General features: G+C 47.9%; 1 protein-coding gene across 3 annotated transcripts in view; it reads left to right on the top strand.

Annotated features, from left to right (window-relative positions):
* The window catches only part of large2 (LARGE xylosyl- and glucuronyltransferase 2), a 104,665-nt gene that overhangs the window by 62,248 nt on the left and 19,917 nt on the right, over positions 1–22,500 (top strand). For 2 of the 3 annotated variants that reach the window (XM_063189116.1, XM_063189115.1), the window contains exon 2: positions 10,540–10,653. The gene's annotated coding sequence lies outside the window, so the exon portion shown is untranslated. Of the gene's footprint in view, positions 1–10,539; positions 10,654–18,717; positions 18,925–22,500 lie in introns of those variants that run through there. The other variant, XM_063189117.1, reaches the window with a different exon arrangement.

Below are 22,500 nucleotides of genomic sequence, written 5' to 3'. Positions count from 1 at the left end.
ACTCCCTCTCCTCCACACGCACACATACAGTATACACTCACACTCACATAATTATACATGCACTCATGCACACACAGGCACATACACACATGCATGCACTCTCTCTCTCTCTCTCTCTCTCTCTCTCTCTCTCCCTCTCTCTCTCACACACTCACACTCACACACACACACACACACACACACACACACACACACACACACACACACACACACACACACACACACACACACACACACACACACACACACACACACACACACAGACTAAAGTGTGCCCACACACACATACACAGACTCAAACACATACACGAACGCGCACACACACACATACACACACTCACACACACATTGCTTGGCCAGCGTCCCCTGCCTAGGCTCTCCCCACCAGCTGAGAGGTCAAGATAGCTGGCCGTCAGCTTCCATAGCAGCAGCCGGCGCTGAGAAAATGCTTATTTGTTCCCAAGTGCGAGCGAGTGAATTTCTCCCGCTCCCTTCAAGCGACTCATACTCCGCTGCTCTCGAAAAAGAAAAAAGACATTGTGTGTTTGTGCGACACGAGAGAGGATGCTTGTCCGTACGGAGAAATGCAAGCAGTGAGCACGGGTAACTCATTAGGTAAAGAGCCGGGCCAAGCGTGCAGGCCTGATTGATTACGCCTCTGCGTTTGTTTGTCCAGTCCGTTGATTACTCCCCCTCAGTCCGAGCCATTTGCCATGATTTACAGAGCGAGCCACCGATCGAGGACGGACAGTAACGGGCGCGTCGACTCGCTTAGACATAACCTGGGCTGTGGACAGGCAGACGGCTAGGAATAACACTAACACACTTTATATGGAGGCTTTACAGTGCAGCCTCTGTGATTTATGTGACATCCTTAAAGTGCATGTAGCCGTTGTTATGTCGGCAATTATTTCATTAGACAGCTGAGTTGTTGGTCTTGGCGTGCGGCATGCTGCCGCCAGGGCCCGGGCCAAGCTCTCTTGGCCGAGATGAAAAATGGTGGAAGCGGTTCGCCGCGTTGGATTAAATATTTAGATAAACTTTTTTGCATGAAATATTTAGCCTGGGCCGCTTTTGTGCCCTTGCGGTACAAGGAAGTGACATCAAGCTAGAGCATAAACCGTGTCTGTACAACACGTTCGCTCTGGCTGTTCATTTAACATTGATGACAACAGTGTGTGTACTTGACACAATATACTGTAGAGTGTTTGCCGCTGCTCAGCACAGCACACATTTGAAAAGATTTTTTTCTCACACCACAAATACATATATACACACACACACACACACACACACACACACACACACACACACACACACACACACACACACACACACACACACACACACCGAGGAGGAGAAACAACAGAAAAGCATGCACGTCAAAGGATCAAAGCGACACCGGCCAAACACGCAAGGACACGAATGGCTGATTCAAGCCGCGTCCATCAAACCATTCAAGCCTCATCCACACAACAATGCAACCTGTATTACAGAGAAGCTCCACGTCACTCGGGCCCGCTGAGGGAGGAGGAGGACAAGGAGGAGGAGGAAGAAAAAGGGACTGGCCTATACAACATGACCCCACTCCTCCAGCCTAGCTCTACACACACACACACACACACATTCACACACTCACACACACACACACCTCCCCGGATTCCCTGGTTCCATTCTTTTCTTTGATCGTGACCTCTCATCCTCCTCTTCATTCTATTTCTTTCAGTTTTGCACAGGGGGAGCAGGGTGGAGTGGAGCATGGGGGGTTGTGCTGGTCATTTTGTATGGGAGTAGTCGTGGTTGAGCCTGGTTAGGGGCAGGCCAGTCTCACAGGCCAGTAGGCTGAGGTCGAGGCTTTTGTCTCTGAGAGGTGTGTTCCGTTCCGTCCCTCCAACCTATTGTGTACTCTTTCTTATGTTGTGTGCACACGGCTACTGAGTGGAGTTGGGAGGGGGGGGTTGGGTTAACTAATCTGGACACGCAATCTCATGGCACCCAGTATATACAGGGAAGGAGAGAAAGACAGAGAGAGAGAAAGAGAGAGAGAGAGAGAGAGAGAGAGAGAAAGAGAGAGAGAGAGAGAGAGAGAGAGAGAGAGAGAGAGAGAGAGAGAGAAAGAGAGAGAGAGAGAGAGAGAGAGAGAGAGAGAGAGAGAGAGGGAGAGGAAACCTCGTACCTGAAAAACTACACGCATCCCAGACAAGATAACGACGGTTATCAGCACTTTACAGATGGTGCACAGTGATTCAAGTGAGCACATGTGAAGGCCTTTCCTCTCTCTCTCTCTTTCTCTCTCTCTCTCTCTCTCTCTCTCTCTCTCTCTCTCTCTCTCTCTCTCTTCTTTCTCTTTCTCTCTCTCTCTCCCTCTCTCTTTTTCCTTCTCTCTCTCTCTCTCTCTCTCTCTCTCATTCAATTCTATTCTATTCTATTCTATTCTATCTATTTCTATCGCATCTCCTGTTGACACGTGAATGACCCGAATGCGAAGCTGTGTGGGGGCTTCACACGTGTGCTTAATGCACTGGCTGCTTGAGTGCCTCTCAATGTGGGGGAGCTCTTCTACATGAGAGTGAGAGAGCTGTACTCCCGAGATGTGTCCAGTGAGAGTTCGGCCCACAGGTCATGAGTGTGTTTACTGGTATTCCCACTATTTTACCAGTATTTTTCATCCCTGAAGGACAGGAGTTGGAAGTATATCCTGTGTGTACAATATGTCCCAAGGAGCATTCCGGAAATACTTGTACATAGGCTACATCAAAGGGCAGTATTAGAGAAAGGGTTGTTCATTCATCACCTGCAGAGATAAAGCGCCGTACTTAGCGTTGCTTCATTTTCCTCGTCATCGACTAGCAGATGAGGAATGAAGATGGCCTCTCAGCAGCGGCCCTGCGGGGCGTGTAGAGAGATGCTTCCCCCGGGGGAGGAGGGAGCTTTTAAAAAGGAATTGGGATTAAATCATCACGGCTCAAAGAAAAATGGCCTTTGGTGCACTGAGAAATGGCCTATTAGCCGTTATTACTACTTTACGGTTATATGGGTAGGGTTAAATAATTTTCAGCTGCCGAGAACTGTTCCTAGTGCATCTGATGCAGGCACACACAGATGCTAGTACACACTCTCTCTCTCTCTCTCTCTCTCTCTCTCTCTCTCTCTCTCTCTCTCTCTCTCTCTCTCTCTCTCTCTCCCCTTCTTCTTTTCCCTTCTCTCTGTCTCTGTTCTTAATAATTCAACATCTCTGCCTGCCCACTCAGGTTGATGTGAAATACTTCACCCATTGCCACTCTTCGCTCCAGCACATCATCCCTGCACATTGAAAAGGGACCATTTTTTTTACTCTTCTCCACCATTTTTTCCCTTCCCAATTGCATGACAGGCAAGACCCAGGGCTGAGATGATGGTGACAGAGCAGAGCACAGCAGAGCGGCAGACATGTTGCTGACTAAGGCCACGTTGACAAGCAGCGCAGAGAAGCAGCAACAGGGGAAGAAAAAAACTCAGAAGCGGAGGGTCTGGCATGTAGGAGGGAGGGAGAGAGGCATATAAATATGCAGTAGGGTCACGAAGAGTGGTGGCGCTCCGCATGAGTGCTACTGCGTTTTTTTTCTCTTTTTTTTCTCAAAGCTCCCTATTTCTGGAGAGAGTGATGGCTTTATGTGTGTTTACATGCCAGGGGTATTAACAGGGGTGGAGAGGTTGTCTCTGGGAATGCCGCAGTTTCGCCACAGAATGATGTGGATTACACAGGAGAGAGAGAGAGAGAGAGAGAGAAAGAGAGAGAGAGAGAGAGAGAGAGAGAGAAAGAGAGAGAGTGAGAGAGAGATTTGTGTTTTGTCTCACCTCATCCCACTTTGAGCCGTGCCACCAATGGCCTCTTTAACACGTTCTGTCATCCCCGTTTCCTTGATGACTTCACCGTGGATGGCTAATCCTGGAGAATGTTGCACGAACGCATCAGCTGTGTTGCGTTGCTGTATGTGCTGTGCTGCTGGTCCCCCTTCACAGTAGTCAGCCAGTGCAGATCAAACCCACTCACTGTTTGGGATGGGATGTGGGGGGTCAACGCGGCTCCAAAATAGAAGCCTCCTCCTCTGTACCATACTACACCTCAAAGGGAATCCGCAAAGAGCATCGAAACTCTGGAAACTATAAATGGCACAGCAGAGCAAAACAAGGCAGACTGTGCGAAATGTGGACGCTGGATTAGTTTTCCCCAATGAAGTTGCAGAGTTTTTATCTCGGATCTCAAGTCTCAAATCCCAAGGTGTGTGTGCGTGCGTGCGTGCGTGCGTGCGTGCGTGCGTGCGTGCGTGCGTGCGTGCGTGCGTGCGTGCGTTCGTGCGCACGCGTGTGTGTGTGTGTGCGTGCTTGTGCGTGTATGTGTCTGTGTGTGTGTGGGACGGCCTGCGTGTATCTGTGTCTGTGCATGTATGTGTGTGTTTGCATGTATACACAGCATATGGTCTCTCAGAGCACATGTTGTGTGGGCTGTTGTCGTACCACGGTGGTGCAAACATGCAGCGCTGTATTAATCTGCGTCCATAAATTATTCAGGCCTCCATTTTCCCATTCTGCTGAGGAATCAGTGCCTGGGGTGTGCAGGGGAGGGGAGGTGGGCGGTGTGGGTGGAGGTTGGTGTGGGTGGAGGGAGGAAAGGGGAGTTATAGGAGGGTATCTGAGGGAAACGTTTGACGCTTCTCTCCCAGCTCCTTCGGCTCGACTTTGTCTTCCGCTGTGTCTGTCAGATGTGCCGTCACGTGTAGAGTCGAGAGGGCCTGGGATTGCTTGCTTACCCATGGCTCTTTGAGATTCCCTCTGCATCGGGGACTGACTAGATTTTAGAGGTTGCCTAAGATAAGAGGGGTGTTCTGGGATTCTTCAGCGCAGTGCTGCCACTTGTGTGTTCAAGACGAAACACGTCCCACCAGCATGCAGCAGCAGCAGCAGCAGCGACAACATCCTCGTCTTGTGTGGCGGGCGGTGGTGGAGGATTTAATAACAACTTATCAGCCACTTGCCTTGATAAATTGAGCCCTGTGTAATTTCCCCCCTCTCAAGAATTCATCCCTTCATCTTTCTCGCCCTTCATCATCATTCGGGGCAAGTCTGTGCAATTACCCTGCTGCTTAGAGTATACCTGCTAGGAACCTGCGATGATGGTGGGAGGAGCACAGAAAAGCAAAAGCAAAAAAAAGGAAATCAGATCAATCCAGTGAGACAGTGGCGCTCTTTGTTTTTATCTGGCGGGGAAAATCGATGGCCTTTGTCATCCTGCGCGCTTATCACTCCGCAGCAGCTCTTATGACACAGCTTTTATTGCCTCTCTCCCCTGTACTGGCCGACATGGGGAAGTGAAGAGAGCAGAGAGAAGGGGGGGGGGGAGCCCCACGGTAAAAGAGTGATAAAACTCAATAATCTCTCCATCCTGCCGCATTATGGCCGGTGGCAACACAGAGAAAAGGCCGTCTAATTAACTCTAAGTAGCCGTTATGACCGCATAGATCTCCTTAAATGGAGGGCGTAATGGCTGCTGGGTGCTGATCTAATTTGGCCATTAGGAGCTGATGGAATTGCATTTTGAGAGAAGTTAAGAGGGGAGCGCACCGAGAGATGGATGGTGGGCAGAGAGTGGGCACACACACACGTGGATAAACAATACTGTCTAACATAAAATGGCCATGAGACAGATGAGCGAGACAGTGGAGACTCATTGCGTTGGGCTCGATGTTAAAGTTGTCTGGGTGTAAGTAAGTATGAGTCACCGTTGTCTCATTCATGTGCTACAATAGTTTCGTATCGGGACACAGAGGGACACGCGGGAGTACCACGGGGACATTACGCAACAGAATGGCAGCCAAATGTGCCTCGGAGGTTGCTAGGTAAACAGACATAATGTGTGGCAAGCCATCAGTCGGTGGCGGAATGAATCACATACTATAATCTCATATTAAACAAATGAATTCATTGTTGTTTGCTGGGATTGATATTGTAGCACTGGTAGCAGCGAGCAAAATAACAGACATAAAGGGGCAAGCTATCAGTTGGTGTCAGAATGAATCGTACACTGTAATCTCATATTAAACAAATGAATTCATCATTGCTTGTTGGGATTGATATTTGTAGCACTGGTGTCCGCGAGCCAAACAGTGGCAGTTGACAGCTACACCACTCTGCCGTGTGTCTTAATGTGTGAATGTGAGAGTGAGTGAGTCGGAGGTAAATACACAGCACTCTCACTGTGTCAGGGTGGCCATAGTGACAGCTGTCAGGCATTCCGAAGACGTTAACACCTGCCCCCTCTGCTGTTGCTGATGGACCTCCTGGGTTCGCACCCACACACACACACATACACGCACACACACGCACACACACACACACACACACACACACACACACACACACACACACACACACACACACACACACACACACACACACACACACCACACACCACACACACACACACACACACACACACACACACACACACACACACACACACACACACACATGCACACGCACATAAACACACACGTCAAGTCAAGTCTGTTTTATTGTCAATTTCTTTACATGCGCTGGTCATACAAAGAATTGAAATTATGTTTGTTACTTCCCCATGCAGACATAGACTCTATACTGGGCAACAGTCACATAGAAGCACAATGTGAAACAGCAAACAAGTGAGACAAGTATTCAAAAATGTCAAGTCCTGATCCACATCAAGTTCTTCCTGAAAGTGCTCACCTAACACATGCTGTGTGCTTTCTTGTGTGTCAGAGAGAGTGAGACAATGGGAGAGAGTGAGACCATGCGAGAGAGTGAGACAATGCAAGAGAGAAAGGAAGGGTGTGTGCGTGTGTTTCGGGGGGCTGTATTTCCGAGTTGTTTGTTGTCATCATCAACCATATTAGCGTAGAAACACACCTGATTTCCAATGTTAGCCTTGTCTGAGCGTTTTATTTGGATGAGAATTATGACCGGAGGAAATGAAAATATGTCAGGTAATGGTGCGGAAAGGAACACAGTTTGTATGATTAACCCAGCCGTCACATCTGAAAGAACACTATTATCTCATGATGTGGTTAGTCCATTCAAAGTCTGCGTCTATTGTTTTCCATTTAGACTGAATCACGAAAGTGTGTGTGTGTGTGTGTGTGTGTGTGTGTGTGTGTGTGTGTGTGTGTGTGTGTGTGTGTGTGTGTGTGTGTGTGTGTGTGTGTGTGTGTGTGTGTGTGTGTGTGTGTGTGTGTGTGTGTGTGTGTGTGTGTGTGTGTGAGTGTGTGTGTGTGTGTGTGGTCAGAAGGGGGGAGGGCACCAACCAGTGTGTTCCCAGCAATCAGCAGTCTGCTGGCCCCTCTCTCCCTCAGTCATTTATTGTCTGACGCACATGAGCCATTTTGCTGTTGAGGTGGGCTGTGGGACACAAACAGCTTTCAGCTTGGACTAACACCCACCCACACGCACACACTCCCACTCATGTCCCTGACACATGCACTCACAGACATACACACACATGTCCCCGACACACACACTCTTACATGCACACACGTACACACACACACACACACATGTCCCCGACGCACACACTTTTACACGCACGCATGTACTCTCGCATGTACACTTGCACGCACGCACACACACACACATGCCCTTTCGCACACACACACACTCTCTCTCTCTCACACACACACACACACACACACACACACACACACACACACACACACACACACACACACACACACACACACACACACACACACACACACACACACACACACACACACTCACTCACTCACACTCACTCACTCACACTCACTCACACACACACACACACACACACACACACACACACACACACACACACCACACCACACACACACACACACACACACACACACACACACACACACACACACACACACACACACACACACACACACACACACACACACACACACCTCGGCTCAATTCTGTTGGTTAGGCTGTGTGTTTGATTAAATGAGTCATGTTTTCGTGAGCTCTCCCTTGTTTCCCCACATTATGTATTCCACTGTGCCGCTTCCAAGATGGAGATCGTGCTGGGGCATATTGCTGTGTTATGGTCGGGTCAGGTCAGGGCAGGCTAACAACACAAACACCTGAGGGGAGGGCTGAGCCACGTACTGTATATGAAGAGTTCAGATGCAAAACCCCCTAAGTGCCTTTTCAGAAAAGAATCTTAATTCATTATTATTTAATACAAAGCTATCAAAATTGCATATTTTTAAAAATGATTTATGTAATATAACTATTTATATGTATTATCAAGTACATGAATGTAAACCAAACCAACAACGGGGTTCTCTAAAAATATAGAAGTGCAGGTCTTCAGAAATGGAGTTAGGGGGTTTTGCATCTGAACTCTTCATATATGGGCCTGTGCCTGCCTCTCTGACTGTCTGTCACATGCAGGGGTGGGAAACCTTTTCCATTCGAAGGTCCACTTCAAATTCCTGAAGGCCTGTAAAAGTCTTCCAAGGACCATACTATGAACACAAAACTGGATTTCCCCCTGCACTTTAGGCCTTTATTGAAGAAAGCCAATAAATGGCCCTCGAGACATAGGTTCCCCACCCCTGGTCACATGGCATGGAGGGAGAGGACTGTGAGCTGATGGTCGATCAGTCATTCGCTCAGCATGTGATGGATGGATATATGGATGTTATGGGAGATTGGAACTGCCTCATTGATAAATTGACTAACTCATCAACGACGAGACCAGCGGAAAGGATTTCTCATCAGGATAGGCAAAGATACACTTTCACGTCAATACAGTAGTACACACACACGCACGACGCACACGCACACGCGCGTGCACACACACACACACACACACACACACACACACACACACACACACACACACACACACACACACACACACACACACACACACACACAGCCTAATCTCATGTACTGGCATGTTGGATGGTACATTCCTAAAGGTACATCCCAAGGGAAGCAGACTTCTTGTCTTCCCTTTCTCTCTCTCTCTCTCTCTCTCTCTCTCTCTCTCTCTCTCTCTCTCTCTCTCTCTCTCTCTCTCTCTCTCTCTCTCTCTTTCTCTCTCTCTCTCTCTCATGTCAGGCCACCACCCGTCCTTCCCAGAAGGCTTGTTTTCCCCTGGGCTTTCAAGGCTGTCCCATTACTGCCCAATCTACCCCTGTAATCACAAAACGCTTCAGCTGTTTGGACACAAACAGGGGTGTCAGCAGAACAATTAAGGGCTGAGGAATGGAGAATGGGGGAGGACAACAAAAGTAGCCCCCGCACCCGCACCCTTCCCCAACACCCCATCACACGCCCCTACAGACTCCCACACTCCTGTGGTCCATACACCCAGTTAATGTCTGTGTCTGTCTGTTGAGAGGCATCGTTCTTCCGCAGGCTGTTGGTGTTAGGTGTTGCTGGGGTGTGAGGGTGACAGCTCAGTTGTAAACAGCTAATGGAAATGACTGTTAATTTGTGAAATGTTTCATAGTTGTGTGTGTTGCATTGCAGCATGTCCTTTTGCTACCAACATAGACAAGGACATGACATTTTCATTTGGAAGGCCTACCCAACCCGCTTGTATATTGTACCTACAGAACGTAAGCTCCTTGAGAAGGTTGGTTAGTGGGGTGGGGAAGTGTAGGAGATCAAGCGCAATTCGAGTTGTGACCTGAAGCTAAAGCATACAAAATGAAATGTGCAATAAATAACACCTCGACCTAACACAGCACTGTCTTCAATTTTATAATGTAATGGCCAGATACAGGGCTACATTATACATTAGCTTTTTTCATCACTAGCCAAATTTGCTAATGTTTCAATTGTTGTTTCAATCTCCTTGTATGCCCTGTGCATATGAAGAAACTGACAATAAAAGCTGACTTGACTAAATCCTTCTAGCCACACACACAGACTACCAGTCAAAGTGGCTGGTAAGTTGGTCTTCTCTACCAGCCAAACTGAATTTTCACCAGCAATTTGGCCAGTTGGCAGTGTTTAATTCAGAGCCCTGCCCTGGCCAGATTTATCAGAGAAGACCATCTACATAGTTTCATAACTACTACCACTTCCCCTATTTCCACCACGAGCTGCACCACGGGAACCCTACTGCCTGTGTCTCCTCATTAGCAGGTGCTGTGGAGAAGACTCCTGGTCTCAGAAGCCACAGTGGAGCTGCCTTTAGCTGCGCCTTAACGCCGTTGAACATTAAAGATTATATTAAACGCACTACATTTAGACTGATCTGGTTTTGTCAAAGACCTCACCATGGCTGAAAGCAGCAGGTTCCCTAGGCCTAACCTCCCCCGTTGTAAAAGCCAGTCGGCCAGTGTAATAATTGGGTGAGCGCATGCAGTTTCACAGCTTGCACAGGGAGCTAAGCATCGCTCCGCAAGCCAGCTCGCCTCCCCGGTAACGCGTTGTTGCTGCCGCCGTCCTTCTTCTGTGTCCTTTGTTGAACTCTGTTGTTGAATGTTCTCTCTGTTTTTCCCCCTACCTTCCCCTCTGCAGGCTTAGAGGACACTGGGGCTTATCACTGACCTCCCACCTTCAACCGGGATCCGAACAAATTACTTTTCCACGGCCTTCACTCCTGTCATCTGGGGACGTTCAGGCGGTGTACTGGTAAGTCATGGAGACTGGATTTTTGTATTACTCTTTGCCACTGAAATATGTCACTGCTACGTCGTCATATCACTTCCAGACAGAGGAGTGTAATATAGCAGTGTACCCATAGTGATGTTGATTATAAAGCTATTAGAAATGCTGATTATGAGCGCTTAATTATAGAATGAAAAATCCTCACTGCTAATATTGCTCTGGATACCACCACTCTTCTCCTGGTTTTATTGCATACCCACTCCTTTCAGGCAGTAAACATGAGGGAAATATTTATTACAGGCCATTCAGCTACCCCACAGAAATTTACAATGAATGTGATTATCAGCTGAATTTAGTGATTTTTAACTGGTGCCTACATACCTCTGCTCACCTCAGTGAACTCCTCTTCTTCCCATGGAATGTAAAGGGAGTTAATGCAAGTAGTTTGTCTCTTAAGCGCCCGCCATAGCAGGCACAGCAATCTGAGCTTGGCAGTTAATTGCCGAATCGAACTGCCGTTAATCAAACATAACCCTGTGTGAGGGCTATTGTTCTGCTGGCACTTGTCTCTCCCTTGTGGCTCCAGCGTGGCGGTGAGCTGAGCTGAGTTGAGTTGACTGACTGGGGGTTGCTGAGAGAGGGGGGGTGGTGGATTTGTTGTGACCTGAGCGAGGGGTACAGGGGTCAGGCCAGTGCAGTGCAGTGCAGTGCAGTGCAGTTCAGGGGTGTAAAAACCCCCCAGTAAGGGCCAGGCAAAGGCCTCTGGCCCCTCACTCCACAGGGGCCCCCAATGCTATTACAGCAGCAACCTCCCAGGACCCTGACCCCCACACCCCCACACCCCTGCCCTGACCCACCCGCAACGTGTTAGCCACCTGATTGGCTCTCCCACAGAGATTAGGGTGTGTGTGTGTGTGTGTGTGTGTGTGTGTGTGTGTGTGTGTGTGTGTGTGTGTGTGTGTGCGTGCGTGCGTGCGTGCGTGCGTGCGTGCGTGCGTGCGTGCGTGCGTGCGTGCGTGCGTGTGTGTGTGTGAGAGAGAGAGAGAGAGAGAGAAAGATAAGGAGAAAAGACAGATATATACTGTATATATATATATATATAGAGAGAGAGAGACAGAGAGGGAGAGAGGGAGAGAGGGAGAGAAAAGACAGATATATACTGTATACATATATATATAGAGAGAGAGGGGGGGAAGGAAAGAAGGAAAGAAAGAGAAGACAGGATGTATAGAATGAGAAAAAAAGGTAAGGAGAGTTGCTGACCATTGCTGCTGACACTCGGAGCATCTGTGTGACTTTGCACAAAAGTTGAAATGTCCAGATCAGAGTTCTCCAGCAAATGTCAAAACAAAGTTAAAGCAGTGGCTTCATACTTTTTTTTCTTCCTTCTTTTTTTTGTTTACCCATATGTGCCACCTTCCACCATCTGTTCTCCTACCTGAGAGGTGTGGTGTGGTGCGGTGCTCTTAAGGGTTGGCTTTATCTGCCGTGCCCCTCTCTCTCTTTCCCTCGCTCCACTGTACCCCAGGCTTCACGGCTTTGGGGCGCTCCTCGCTGCCAGAGGCACCTGATTGCTTTTTTTACGGCTTGAATAGCAGCTAGGATTGAGAACTTTCAGGGTCTGTCCCAAGGCTGTACCACCACCATCACTTCTGAGAGCTTTTTCAGATAAGACACTGTGGTGGTGGTGGTTAGAAAGAAAAATCACAATGTGCCAAATAGCAAAGGTGGAATAAAAAACTAGTCTTGTCTCTAAATGGAGGCAGAGTGACATTTCAGGAGGGTATATTTTATCCATTCTTTTCTTACCTCTTTGGAGAGAATGTCCCTTCATGTCTCTTAGCTCCACTTGACAGTGAGTGTTATGAGCAAAGCAGGGCGGGTTTGGTGATTACGTAGAGTGATGGAAGGATGTTGTTTTTTCATGAAGTGTGTCAGAGTATAGGAGCAAGTTGTTCTACATTGTAGGTGGGGTGGGTGGGGATCCTATGGCCCGTGAGGCCTTCTTATCCAGCCCTCGATATGATTTTAATATTATGCAGTCTCACATTAAATATGACATGTTTTGTAAAGCAATCTTAGAAATTACATTTGCAATACTATTAAGTTAGCCTGCCTATATTTTCAGGGGACCTAGTGAAGGTGGGGTCTGTTGTGAAGGTGGGCGCCTTCAATATAGGCTTAAAGTGCAGGGGGATATCCTGGTTTGTGTTCATAGTACGGCCCTTGGAGGACTTTATAAAATTTGAAAGGGCCCCTCGAATGAAATAGATTCCCCACCCCCGTTTTTACAACCTGAACTCGGTGCTTCAGTGGAATGCACTGCTGGCAAGTGCGAATCACCTTCTGATCTCTACTTCTCCAGCACTTCCCCGCCAGAATTACCCCACACTCCTTCAGTAACAGCCGCCCTTAGATAGGCTCTTTCCCTACCGCTTTTCTATTCTCGAAGAAGCACTTCAGCATGACGGGGCTTACACAATGTATTTTTCATCTAGTACTTTCATAGAAGTACTTTGGTCAACTACAAAGAAGATAAATTCCTACCCATTTTCCGCCCTGATACACTTTATCATCTCCTCTGTCTGTTTTATATTGTAAGTCAATGAATACCTTGCAGGTATAAATTATATTTTATTCAGTGTAGGCCTAAATAAACATTCAAACAAGTTACATTTCAAACACTCAAAGCACACATTCCCATGTTGTGTAATACTGTTATAGTATATCACATTTGATGATTTTGTGTTGTATTTTTGCTGATGTCATGGATGCAATTGCCACAGGAGCAATGTTGTTGCCATGGAAGCGTGTTGTACAACACAGTCTGTCTGATACAAAATGAGTTGTTTCAATTGATTATTTCTGAGATGAAGATTTTCCATAAGGTATCAGCTGAATGGATTTAATCAATAGCTGTTATGTTATGTTCTAAAGGTTCACTAGGTTCACTTACCCAACCTGTGGCTACCGAAGTGCAGGTGTAATCTGTACGTCTTCCGCCCACCATTATAGAGAACATAAAATACCTTTGCCATTTTAAAGCATGAAGTTTTTGAAAATGTGCTAAAATATACACATGTAAATGGACTGGTGTCCTGGAAGCAAAGCCTTACATGCCACATTATGCTGTGAAAACATTCAGGACATTAAGATGAATTTAGATGAATACATTTTCCAAAGGTTTACCTCCATATAATACGATGATGGCATTTACAATGTTGAAAAACCGTTGGAAACTGTTTGTCCTATGGACTCTGTCCTTTTACATAGTGGCTCTGGAATAATTAACAGATATTAAGACAAAAACAACGCGTGTTTATGCAAGCAACCTTTTAGAGCCCTTGTTATCGCCAGCATCCTGTGGGTGGGTGCTTACACTGTCAAAATGTGCCCCTTAAAAGTTCCTCAACATGTCTGCAGCCTCTAACAGAACTCACTGTTCTATGCTTTTTGTTTTGTTTTACTATTCATTTATTTATTTTTAAATCTACACGTGATGCATTTTCATCAACAAGTAATTGCTACTTGTGTTGGTTAGTAAACAGGAACTCAGTGTGTGGGTAGATTGCATTGACACCGTCGTCACCAAGGCATTACCTTTTAGATCATTTCATGCAGTGAGGCCTTTCACCGCTCCACAGCAGTGACTTCCACGCAGTGTTTTGCAGCAGTGTTTTAATTGTATCGTATCCACAAAGCACCTTAAATACCAACAGAGGTGAGTGGTCTCTCCACTTGGGCTGAGACACATGCTGTTGTCCGTGGCTCCTTGTGTCCTTGGCACGGAGGGGGCATTGTGGAGGATAATGGGCTGATGGGCCATCATCCTGGCCTTGCAAGCAGGGCCCCCAATACAAATGGAAAGTGTCGTCGCATGGGGAAGGAGACAGTGGTGTGAGCTAATGGGGGGAGACGCATTGCCTCTTGTCATACAACAAGCCCTTGACCCCATGCTGAGGTGTGGTGGGGGAGGGGGTGGTTATAATACAGCGTGTGCCCCCCCTCAACCCCCCCACGACAATTACAACATCCACTACCACCAGCAGGAACAGCAGCAGCAGTAGCAACTGCAGAAGCCCTAATAGATATGGCCCTTAATGCACACCTGTCCATCCCAGCAGTCTTAACGGACGGAACAGCTGTCTGGCAGACTGTGTGTGTGTGTGTGTGTGTGTGTGTGTGTGTGTCTGTGTGTGTTTGTGTGCGTGTGTGTGTGTGTGTGTGTGTGTGTGTGTGTGTGTGTGTGTGTGTGTGTGTGTGTGTGTGTGTGTGTGTGTGTGTGTGTGTGTGTGTGTGTGTGTGTGTGTGTGTGTGTGTGGTTGGGTCTGGGTCGTAGGGGGTGGGTGTGAGTATGTGTGTGTGTGTGTGTGTGTGGCCTAATCACCTATTTACAAAATATCAGCACGTCACCCCTGATAACCCTTGACACCCGGGCCCCAAAAGCAGAGCAGCATGTTAAGCAGAGGAGCTGGCGATAAAGCTAATGAGTTCTCCAGGAGTGGTTAAAATAGCTGCCGTCTCCCCCGGCCCACAGCAGCACTGTCTTGTATCTCAGGCAGGCGCAGCCTCGGCGTGCGTGTGTGCGTGCATGTATGTGTGCTTGCTCGAGTTTGTGCATGCATCTGTATGTGTGGCCTGTATGAAACCTGAGCCCATTATTTCAATGAAATACAGTACATTCAAACCCGCCATTCATACACATTACTCAGTGTCACTTGAGTCTGTATTAAGGCTCCAAGTGCGAGTGAGACGATCACATGTATGCTTTCTGTAGTTTTACAGAAAGTTTTTGTGTTAGACAAGTACAATGCTTTTTTTGTTTGCCTTTTAAAAAAATAGTCTGAAGGATGTCTGGATGTCTGATGGCCGTGTGAGAGCACAGCATCCATCCAGAGGGCAGATGGTATAGTCAGTGCAGTCTTGCTCAGGAGCACTCAAAGCCTGTCCATTAGGCAACTCTTGTCTCCTGGATGTGGTGGTGGTAGAGAAAATGGAAGCATGGCTGCTTTAGCTCCTCTCAAATCACCCATCTGGAGGAGTTGAGATGAGGGCAGGTTGGCTGACCTGAGTCCTAAGTATTCTGGTTGCACCGGTGGACTGACCTTTTCTTGCCCGCCAACCCCTTAGTGCAGAGCCTATGTATGTAAATTAAAATGTCTTAACCCCTTTGACCGTTATAGCCTTACTGTCACCACAATTGTAATGGCTATGTGTTTAACTGTTATTTAAGGCTCATGGTACTGTCATAGCAATGATTGTTATGATGTAGCTGAGTATTTTCAGCAAATAGTGAATAGGCCCGCCGACGACCGCGTCTGCACTAAGAGTCTACACCGACTGTGAAAAAAGTCGTCGCTTCACATTAGCCAGAACGACGCTTTCCGCCGTCGTGCTTCCGTCCCGAGTGGTTGGTCACTCATCACTCTGGCCCTCTCACACATGGACTGACAGCCTGCTGCCGTGTCTTTGTGGTAGTATAGTGAGCGAGGGTGCTGCTCGTGTGCTCTCGCCTCATGCCATGTGCCACAGCAGCAGCTGCTGTGTTTGGGTCATAACATAAATGTGACCCGTGCCTACTGCATGTTTCTCACTACCACTGCTGCAGGTCTGTACCGTGCACCAGGCTGTGTAGCAACAGAGAGAGAGAGAAAAAGAGAGAGAAAGAGAGAGAGACAGATGGGCAGACGGACATACACAGAGAGTGAAAGAGAGAGACCAACCAAGAGAGAGAGAGAGAGAGAGAGAGAGAGAGAGAGAGAGAGAGAGAGAGAGAGAGAGTGAGAGTTACTTTGTACACCCAGTGTAACCTTACTGTTGGCCCGTGTCACATTCTAGGTCACAATCTGCTCTGTTTGTTTATGTATTTCTCCCCACCCGCCCGTCCGTCGTCTCCTCTGTCATGTGGGGCAGTGCCCCTGGTACTTGGTAAGCTCTGCAAAGTCAATTAAAAGTGTAAATCTAAAGTGTGTGTGTGTGTGTGCGTGCGAGCGTACGTGTGCCTGCGTGTGTGTGTGGTGGGCTGGGGAGTAAATCTGCACTAGCCCAGCGTGGGCCGCCGGCAGGGAGGGGAAGAGGAACAGGTGACGAGAAACTCAATCCGTCTCGCTCCCTCCCTCTCCCTTTCTCCCTCTTCTATCCCACTCTCCCTCTCTCTCTCTCCCCTGGAGAAGTAGGCTGTCTCGTTCCACAGGAGCCAGAAACACCCCTCTCCACCCCCTCCATTACCCCTCCCTACTACCCGCATGCCCTTCCCCCCCCCCCCCCCCCTGTGTTGCTATAGGGGGGTTTAACACTGATAGGCAATAGTGGAGCGAACTCTGACCTCATAACGAGGCAGGAGCCGGAGGTGTTAACATGTCAGGGCAGTCACTGTGGTCACCGTGGTGGACAGGTATGCACGCACACACTCGCGAACGCACGCTCACTAGCGGCCCAGAATGCCCTTCTCTGACAAAGCAAGGAGGCGTTTGTTTGGCAAAGGCTCAGTTATAAAACAAAGACAAACACACAGTTTGCACGCACTCATGCACGCACGCACGGACGCACACACACACACACACACACACACACACACACACACACACACACACACACACACACACACACACACACACACACACACACACACACACACACACACACACACACACACACACACACACACACACACACACACACCACACACACTCAGCCGTGCGTGCACTCACAGACAGTGACACCCTGAGACACACACACACAAAAGGGAAGAGAAAGACTCAAGTACACACTGTCCCTGTTAATGATCTCACCCCAGTGGATAGTGTTTCTTGTTAAAAAAAAGAAAATCCCAGCCAATGCGCCTTTCTGTCTCTCTCTCTTTTCCACAGTCACTGCATTCCTCCTCTTCTTTCCCTTCTTTTGTCATGCAGTGATTGAAACCTGAAAGGTAACACCCCCCCACCCCCCCCACCCCCCACCAACCCCTACACCCCATACCACCACCACCACCACTGTTGCCCCCCATATCCCCCTGGCCCCACCCCTGACTTCTCCACGGCCCACCCCTCCACTCCACTCCATTCCACTCCACTCCACCCTGACTACTGCCCCCCCAGCCAGCCAAGCCAAGCTTTTCCCCTCATTTCTCTCTGTCCCCCACGCCTGTCAGCACATAAGAGGATAGCGGACATTCAATACAGCCCCCAGAAACACTTCCAGAAGCAGTGAAAAAAAGAGTGAGTTTGAGGGAGAGAGAGAGAGAGAGAGAGAGAGAGAGAGAGAGAGAGAGAGAGAGAGAGAGAGAGAGAGAGAGAGAGAGAGAGAGAGAGACGAGCAGACGGGCATACAGAGAGAGTGAAAGAGAGAGACCAACCAACAGAGAGAGAGAGAGAGAGAGAGAGAGAGAGAGGGAGGTACTGAAGAGAAGAAGGCAGGTACTGGTAGGTAAAAAAAAGGGCTGAAATCAGTGCTTTTCTCCTCTCACAGTTTGGAAAGGTGCAAGGGAGCGAGCGTGTTTACCAAGACGGATTTCAGGATTCATGTCGGTCAGGGCAAAGACAGCAACAGAACCGCAGCGTGCTCCCTCAGGGCAAATTTACACAAAAAAACAAGGAGCAGCTTTACTCACTCAAAAGGACGAGTAGGAAGAGGCGAGGGAAGAAAATAGAAAAAGACAGGAACAGAGAGATAGAGAGATAGAGAGAGAGAGAGAGAGAAAGAGAGAGAGAGAGAGAGAGAGAGAGAGAGAGAGAGAGAGAGAGAGAGAGAGAGAGGTGCACAGGCAAAGAGAGGTGCAGGCTTTTGATCCTTTTCCTTGGACTCCAACCTGCCAAGGCATGCTTCACTAAAACTGAAAGGGGAAAAGGGGAGGAGTTGGTTGGCTTTCTCACACACTTTTCATACTTTTCACACACACACACACACACACACACACACACACACACACACACACACACACACACACACACACACACACACACACACACACACACACACACACACACACACACACACACACACACACACACACACACACACACACACACAGGTAGAGCAGAGAGAAAGAGAGAGAAGTTCAAAGTTCGCTGCCGCAGGATTTTATCGACTCATGCGTGAGGGAGACAGAGAGAGAGAGAGAGAGAGCGAAAAAGAGAAAGAGAGAGAGATCCGACTGAGGCAGTTCTCTGGCTCTCTGAGTAGTTCCATTCAGCAATCAAACGCTGCTGTCAACAGCGCGCCAGGCTCCCCCACCAGAGAGACTGGACACAGGAGCCGGAGGGCTGGAGACCTGTCAGGGGAGCGAGGCACAGATAAGTATGTACCTTCCCTTTCTTCCCCTCCTCTCAATACCGCCTTTGTGGACACATACAGCTCTTCTTTTTTCTTTCTTTTTTCTGTCTTTTTCATCTTTTTTTGTTGTTGCCGTGATATCTGGTTGGCTTTCTTGATCGGGCATTTATTGAGCTCCCCTGACTCGTGCCCTGTTCTCGTCATTTCTTAGCCCGTTACATGTGCACGGTGTATAATATGCTGAGATCTCTCTGTGCTGTGCCTGCCTCTGCTCCTGAATGCAAATATGAAATCACTATTGCGTGCGTCAATGGATGTGTGTGTGTGTGTGTGTGTGTGTGTGTGTGTGTGTGTGTGTGTGTGTGTGTGTGGTGTGCGTGTGTGTGCGTGTGTGTGTGTGTGTGTGTGTGTGTGTGTGTGTGTGTGTGTGTGTGTGTGTGTGTGTGTGTGTGTGTGTGTGTGTGTGTGTGTGTGTGTGTGTGTGTGTGTGTGTGTGTGTTTTTGTGTGCGCGCGCGCATGTGTGTGTGTGCGCATGTGTGTGTGTGCGCATGTGTGTGTGTGAGAGAGAGTTTGTTTGTGTGTTTGTGTTTCATGTGTGTGTGTGTGTTTGTTTGTGTGTCTGTGTGCATGTCTGTGTGCGTACTCATTTTATCCCTTTAGTGACTATGTGCCAAAATATTGTATTATAAAAAAAGTCTTTCTCAACCCGTCTATTTCACAGTAGTGCAAGCAGGCTTTTGAGTAGGCTGCCAGGTTATAACAGCTTTTGGTAATGTAGGTCAGTGCCTGGGCTGCATTCAGTTTGCTCAGCTGATCTAAGAACTGAATACATTGACACACTGTTTACACCGGGTACCTGCACGCTTCACTAGACATGAGCCATGTACAGTGCAAAGGTGTATGTACATTTATAAAGTCACTGATTTATTGGTACGACTTTTTAGTTCTTCGATCTTTGAGCACTAACCACCATTGCCTTGCTTCTTTAATGTCTTATTTGTTGGACCTGTGTGTGTGTGCGTGTGTGTGTGTGTGTGCGTGCGTGCGTGTGTGCATGCGTGCGTGCGTGTGCACGTTTTGTGTGCACGTTTTGTGTCCTGTTGGCTATTGTAGAAAGTCAATTGGGGTCTTGTAATCAGAGCGGTCCTGGAATATTGACGGCAGGCTTCCCTTATCCTGTGTGTGATAAACTGATACCCAACCTGTTGTGGATTGTGCATTTATGTGCGATCCAAGGCAATATATATTGACAGTTACATATTTCAAGCCACCCAGTTTATAGGGACTGACCCAGAGACAGTTTTTTGACTATTGATTTAATGCTTGTCCTCATGTTTTTTGGTGCAACTCCCGTTTATCAAGTCAAGTCAAGTCAGCTTTTATTGTCAGTTTCTTCATATGCACAGGTCATACTAGGAAATTGAAATTACGTTTTCTCTCTACACCATGACAGGACATAGACATACACAGGACTGACATTACATCCTGAACAATTAACTAGCACACAACAACTTTTGTGCAGTATTTTTGACAACTTAAAAAATCCACTTGCATAAATCTAAACTCTTACCTTTGTCTAGAAATTGCAGACAGTAAGTGTGTTTGGAGCATTATCCCTGGCTGCTTTTGATGAAGGGTTCCTTCATGTGTATTGTGCGGAGGCGCAGTCTATAGTATAAACAGCTTTCCTCCTAAACCTCTGGTGGCTCCAGGGATATGTGTGTTGTCTGTGTGATCTGTGTGTGTGTGTGTGTGTGTGTGCGTGCGTGCGTGCGTGCGTGCGTGCGTGCGTGCGTGCGTGCGTGCGTGCGTGCGTGCGTGCGTGCGTGCGTGCGTGTGCCTGTGTGTGTGTGCTCGTACATACGTGTACGTACTGTGTCAGTATGTGTGTGTTTGGGTGGGCGGGGGGTTTGCTATAAAAATGGGGCATTTGGGCATTTGCATGCTGGACAGGCCCTGGATGATTGCATTGCCATCTGGATGTGTGTGGAATGGATGTACAGTACAGTTGCTGTATGCTCCGGTTCTAAGTCTCATGGAAACGTGCAGAGAAAAGCTGTCTGTCTTCACATGGGACTTTCCACAGCTGGATGGGCTCTGAGTGTAACTTTTTTTTTAAAGATTTCTATTGAAAGAGGGGCTTTGGGGTTTTTAATAATGCACAGCTGAATGTGACTTCTGAAGAAGCTTTCCTTTTAGACGGCTCTTCCTTTTATATTTCTTTTTTCCCCCTCTTTTTTTTGCTCTGCCACTTTGTCTTTATGTCTGTAATGCCAAAGTGTAGCTTTAGTAGTGATGGGGTTGAGGGACTTGCAAGAGGCCTGAGAGATAGAAGCTTACTTGCAGAGCTAGCGAGGAAGTTGTGCGTGCGTGTGTGCATGCTTGCGCGCGTGCGTGTGTGCATACATGCTCGGAAGGGAAAGGCAGAGAGTGAGAGGAAAGATTAGCCGGGTTTAGGCCTCAAAGGAACAAGCCGACCATGTGAGGGGATATTAAGAAAAGAGACTCAGACAGAAAGAGTAAGGACACAGTGTTTTTGAAGATTACCACCACAAAGCTAGGGATATCGGAACCCAGAAAAGAAACTCCTTCAAAAACGTCTTCTCCTAGTGATGTATCATCATCTGTGGCTGGAAAGACATTCGGGAGGGAAGGAGGGGGTTAGCGACCCCTGCATGACGTTTGCGGGTGTCAACTGAAAAGGGCTCTTTCCATCAATATTGCTCTGCAGAAGTTTTGTGTCCTTCCTTGCCTAATCAGAAGGCTCCCGTGGTTATTTTGAGGAGTGGCAAAAAAAGGCGTGATTGACCGTTGGTGCCAAAGGCTCAGGAGGACTGTAGCACCCAGGGGCGAGAGGGAGAATAGGCTGACTCTTCCACCCGCCACCCCACCCACAATGCCGGGGGGACAGGGGGTCGCGATTGGGGCCCAATTGATCCGAGTGCTTGCGCTGGCTTGATGCGGTTGAATGGAATGTCTACCGGCTGCCATTTAGAACACTTGTTTTTCTGCTCTCGATGAAAGGGGAGTGTTCAATATTGCAAGGCGACTTTTCTGTTACTGAGTGGAAATTAAAAGTTCCTTTATCGACGTATAGGCTACACTCCGCCACTGCCTGAGATAACCAGCAGGCTGATGGATCTCATGAGAATAAGATCCTTAGTCATATACTGTTACATAAAGAAAGAAAAGTTTGTTTTGGGTGACTTTGGTATGTGTGTGTGTGTGTGTGTGTGTGTGTGTGTGTGTGTGTGTGTGTGTGTGTGTGTGTGTGTGTGTGTGTGTGTGTGTGTGTGTGTGTGTGTGTGTGTGTGTGTGTGTGTGTGTGTGTGTGTGTGGTCTTGTCTCTCTTTCTTTCTTTCTTTCTTTCTTTCTTTCTTTCTTTCTTTCTTTCTTTCTTTCTTTCTTTTCTTTTCTTTCTTTCCCTCTGTCTGTTTTTCTGTCTTTCTCTCTCTCTCTCTCTCTCTCTCTCTCTCTCTCTCTCTCTCTCTCTCTCTCTCTCTCTCTCTCTCTCTCTCTCTCTCTCTCTCTCCTCCCTCTATCTATATTGTGTGTAAGTATACATGTGCAGATGTGAGATGTGCAAGCGTATGCATATC

The sequence above is a fragment of the Engraulis encrasicolus genome, chromosome 22 (assembly GCF_034702125.1).
Source record: "Engraulis encrasicolus isolate BLACKSEA-1 chromosome 22, IST_EnEncr_1.0, whole genome shotgun sequence".
Classification (NCBI taxonomy): Eukaryota; Metazoa; Chordata; class Actinopteri; order Clupeiformes; family Engraulidae; genus Engraulis; species Engraulis encrasicolus.
Note: the sequence above shows the minus strand (reverse complement) of the source record. Positions and strands in the feature narration are given on the sequence as shown.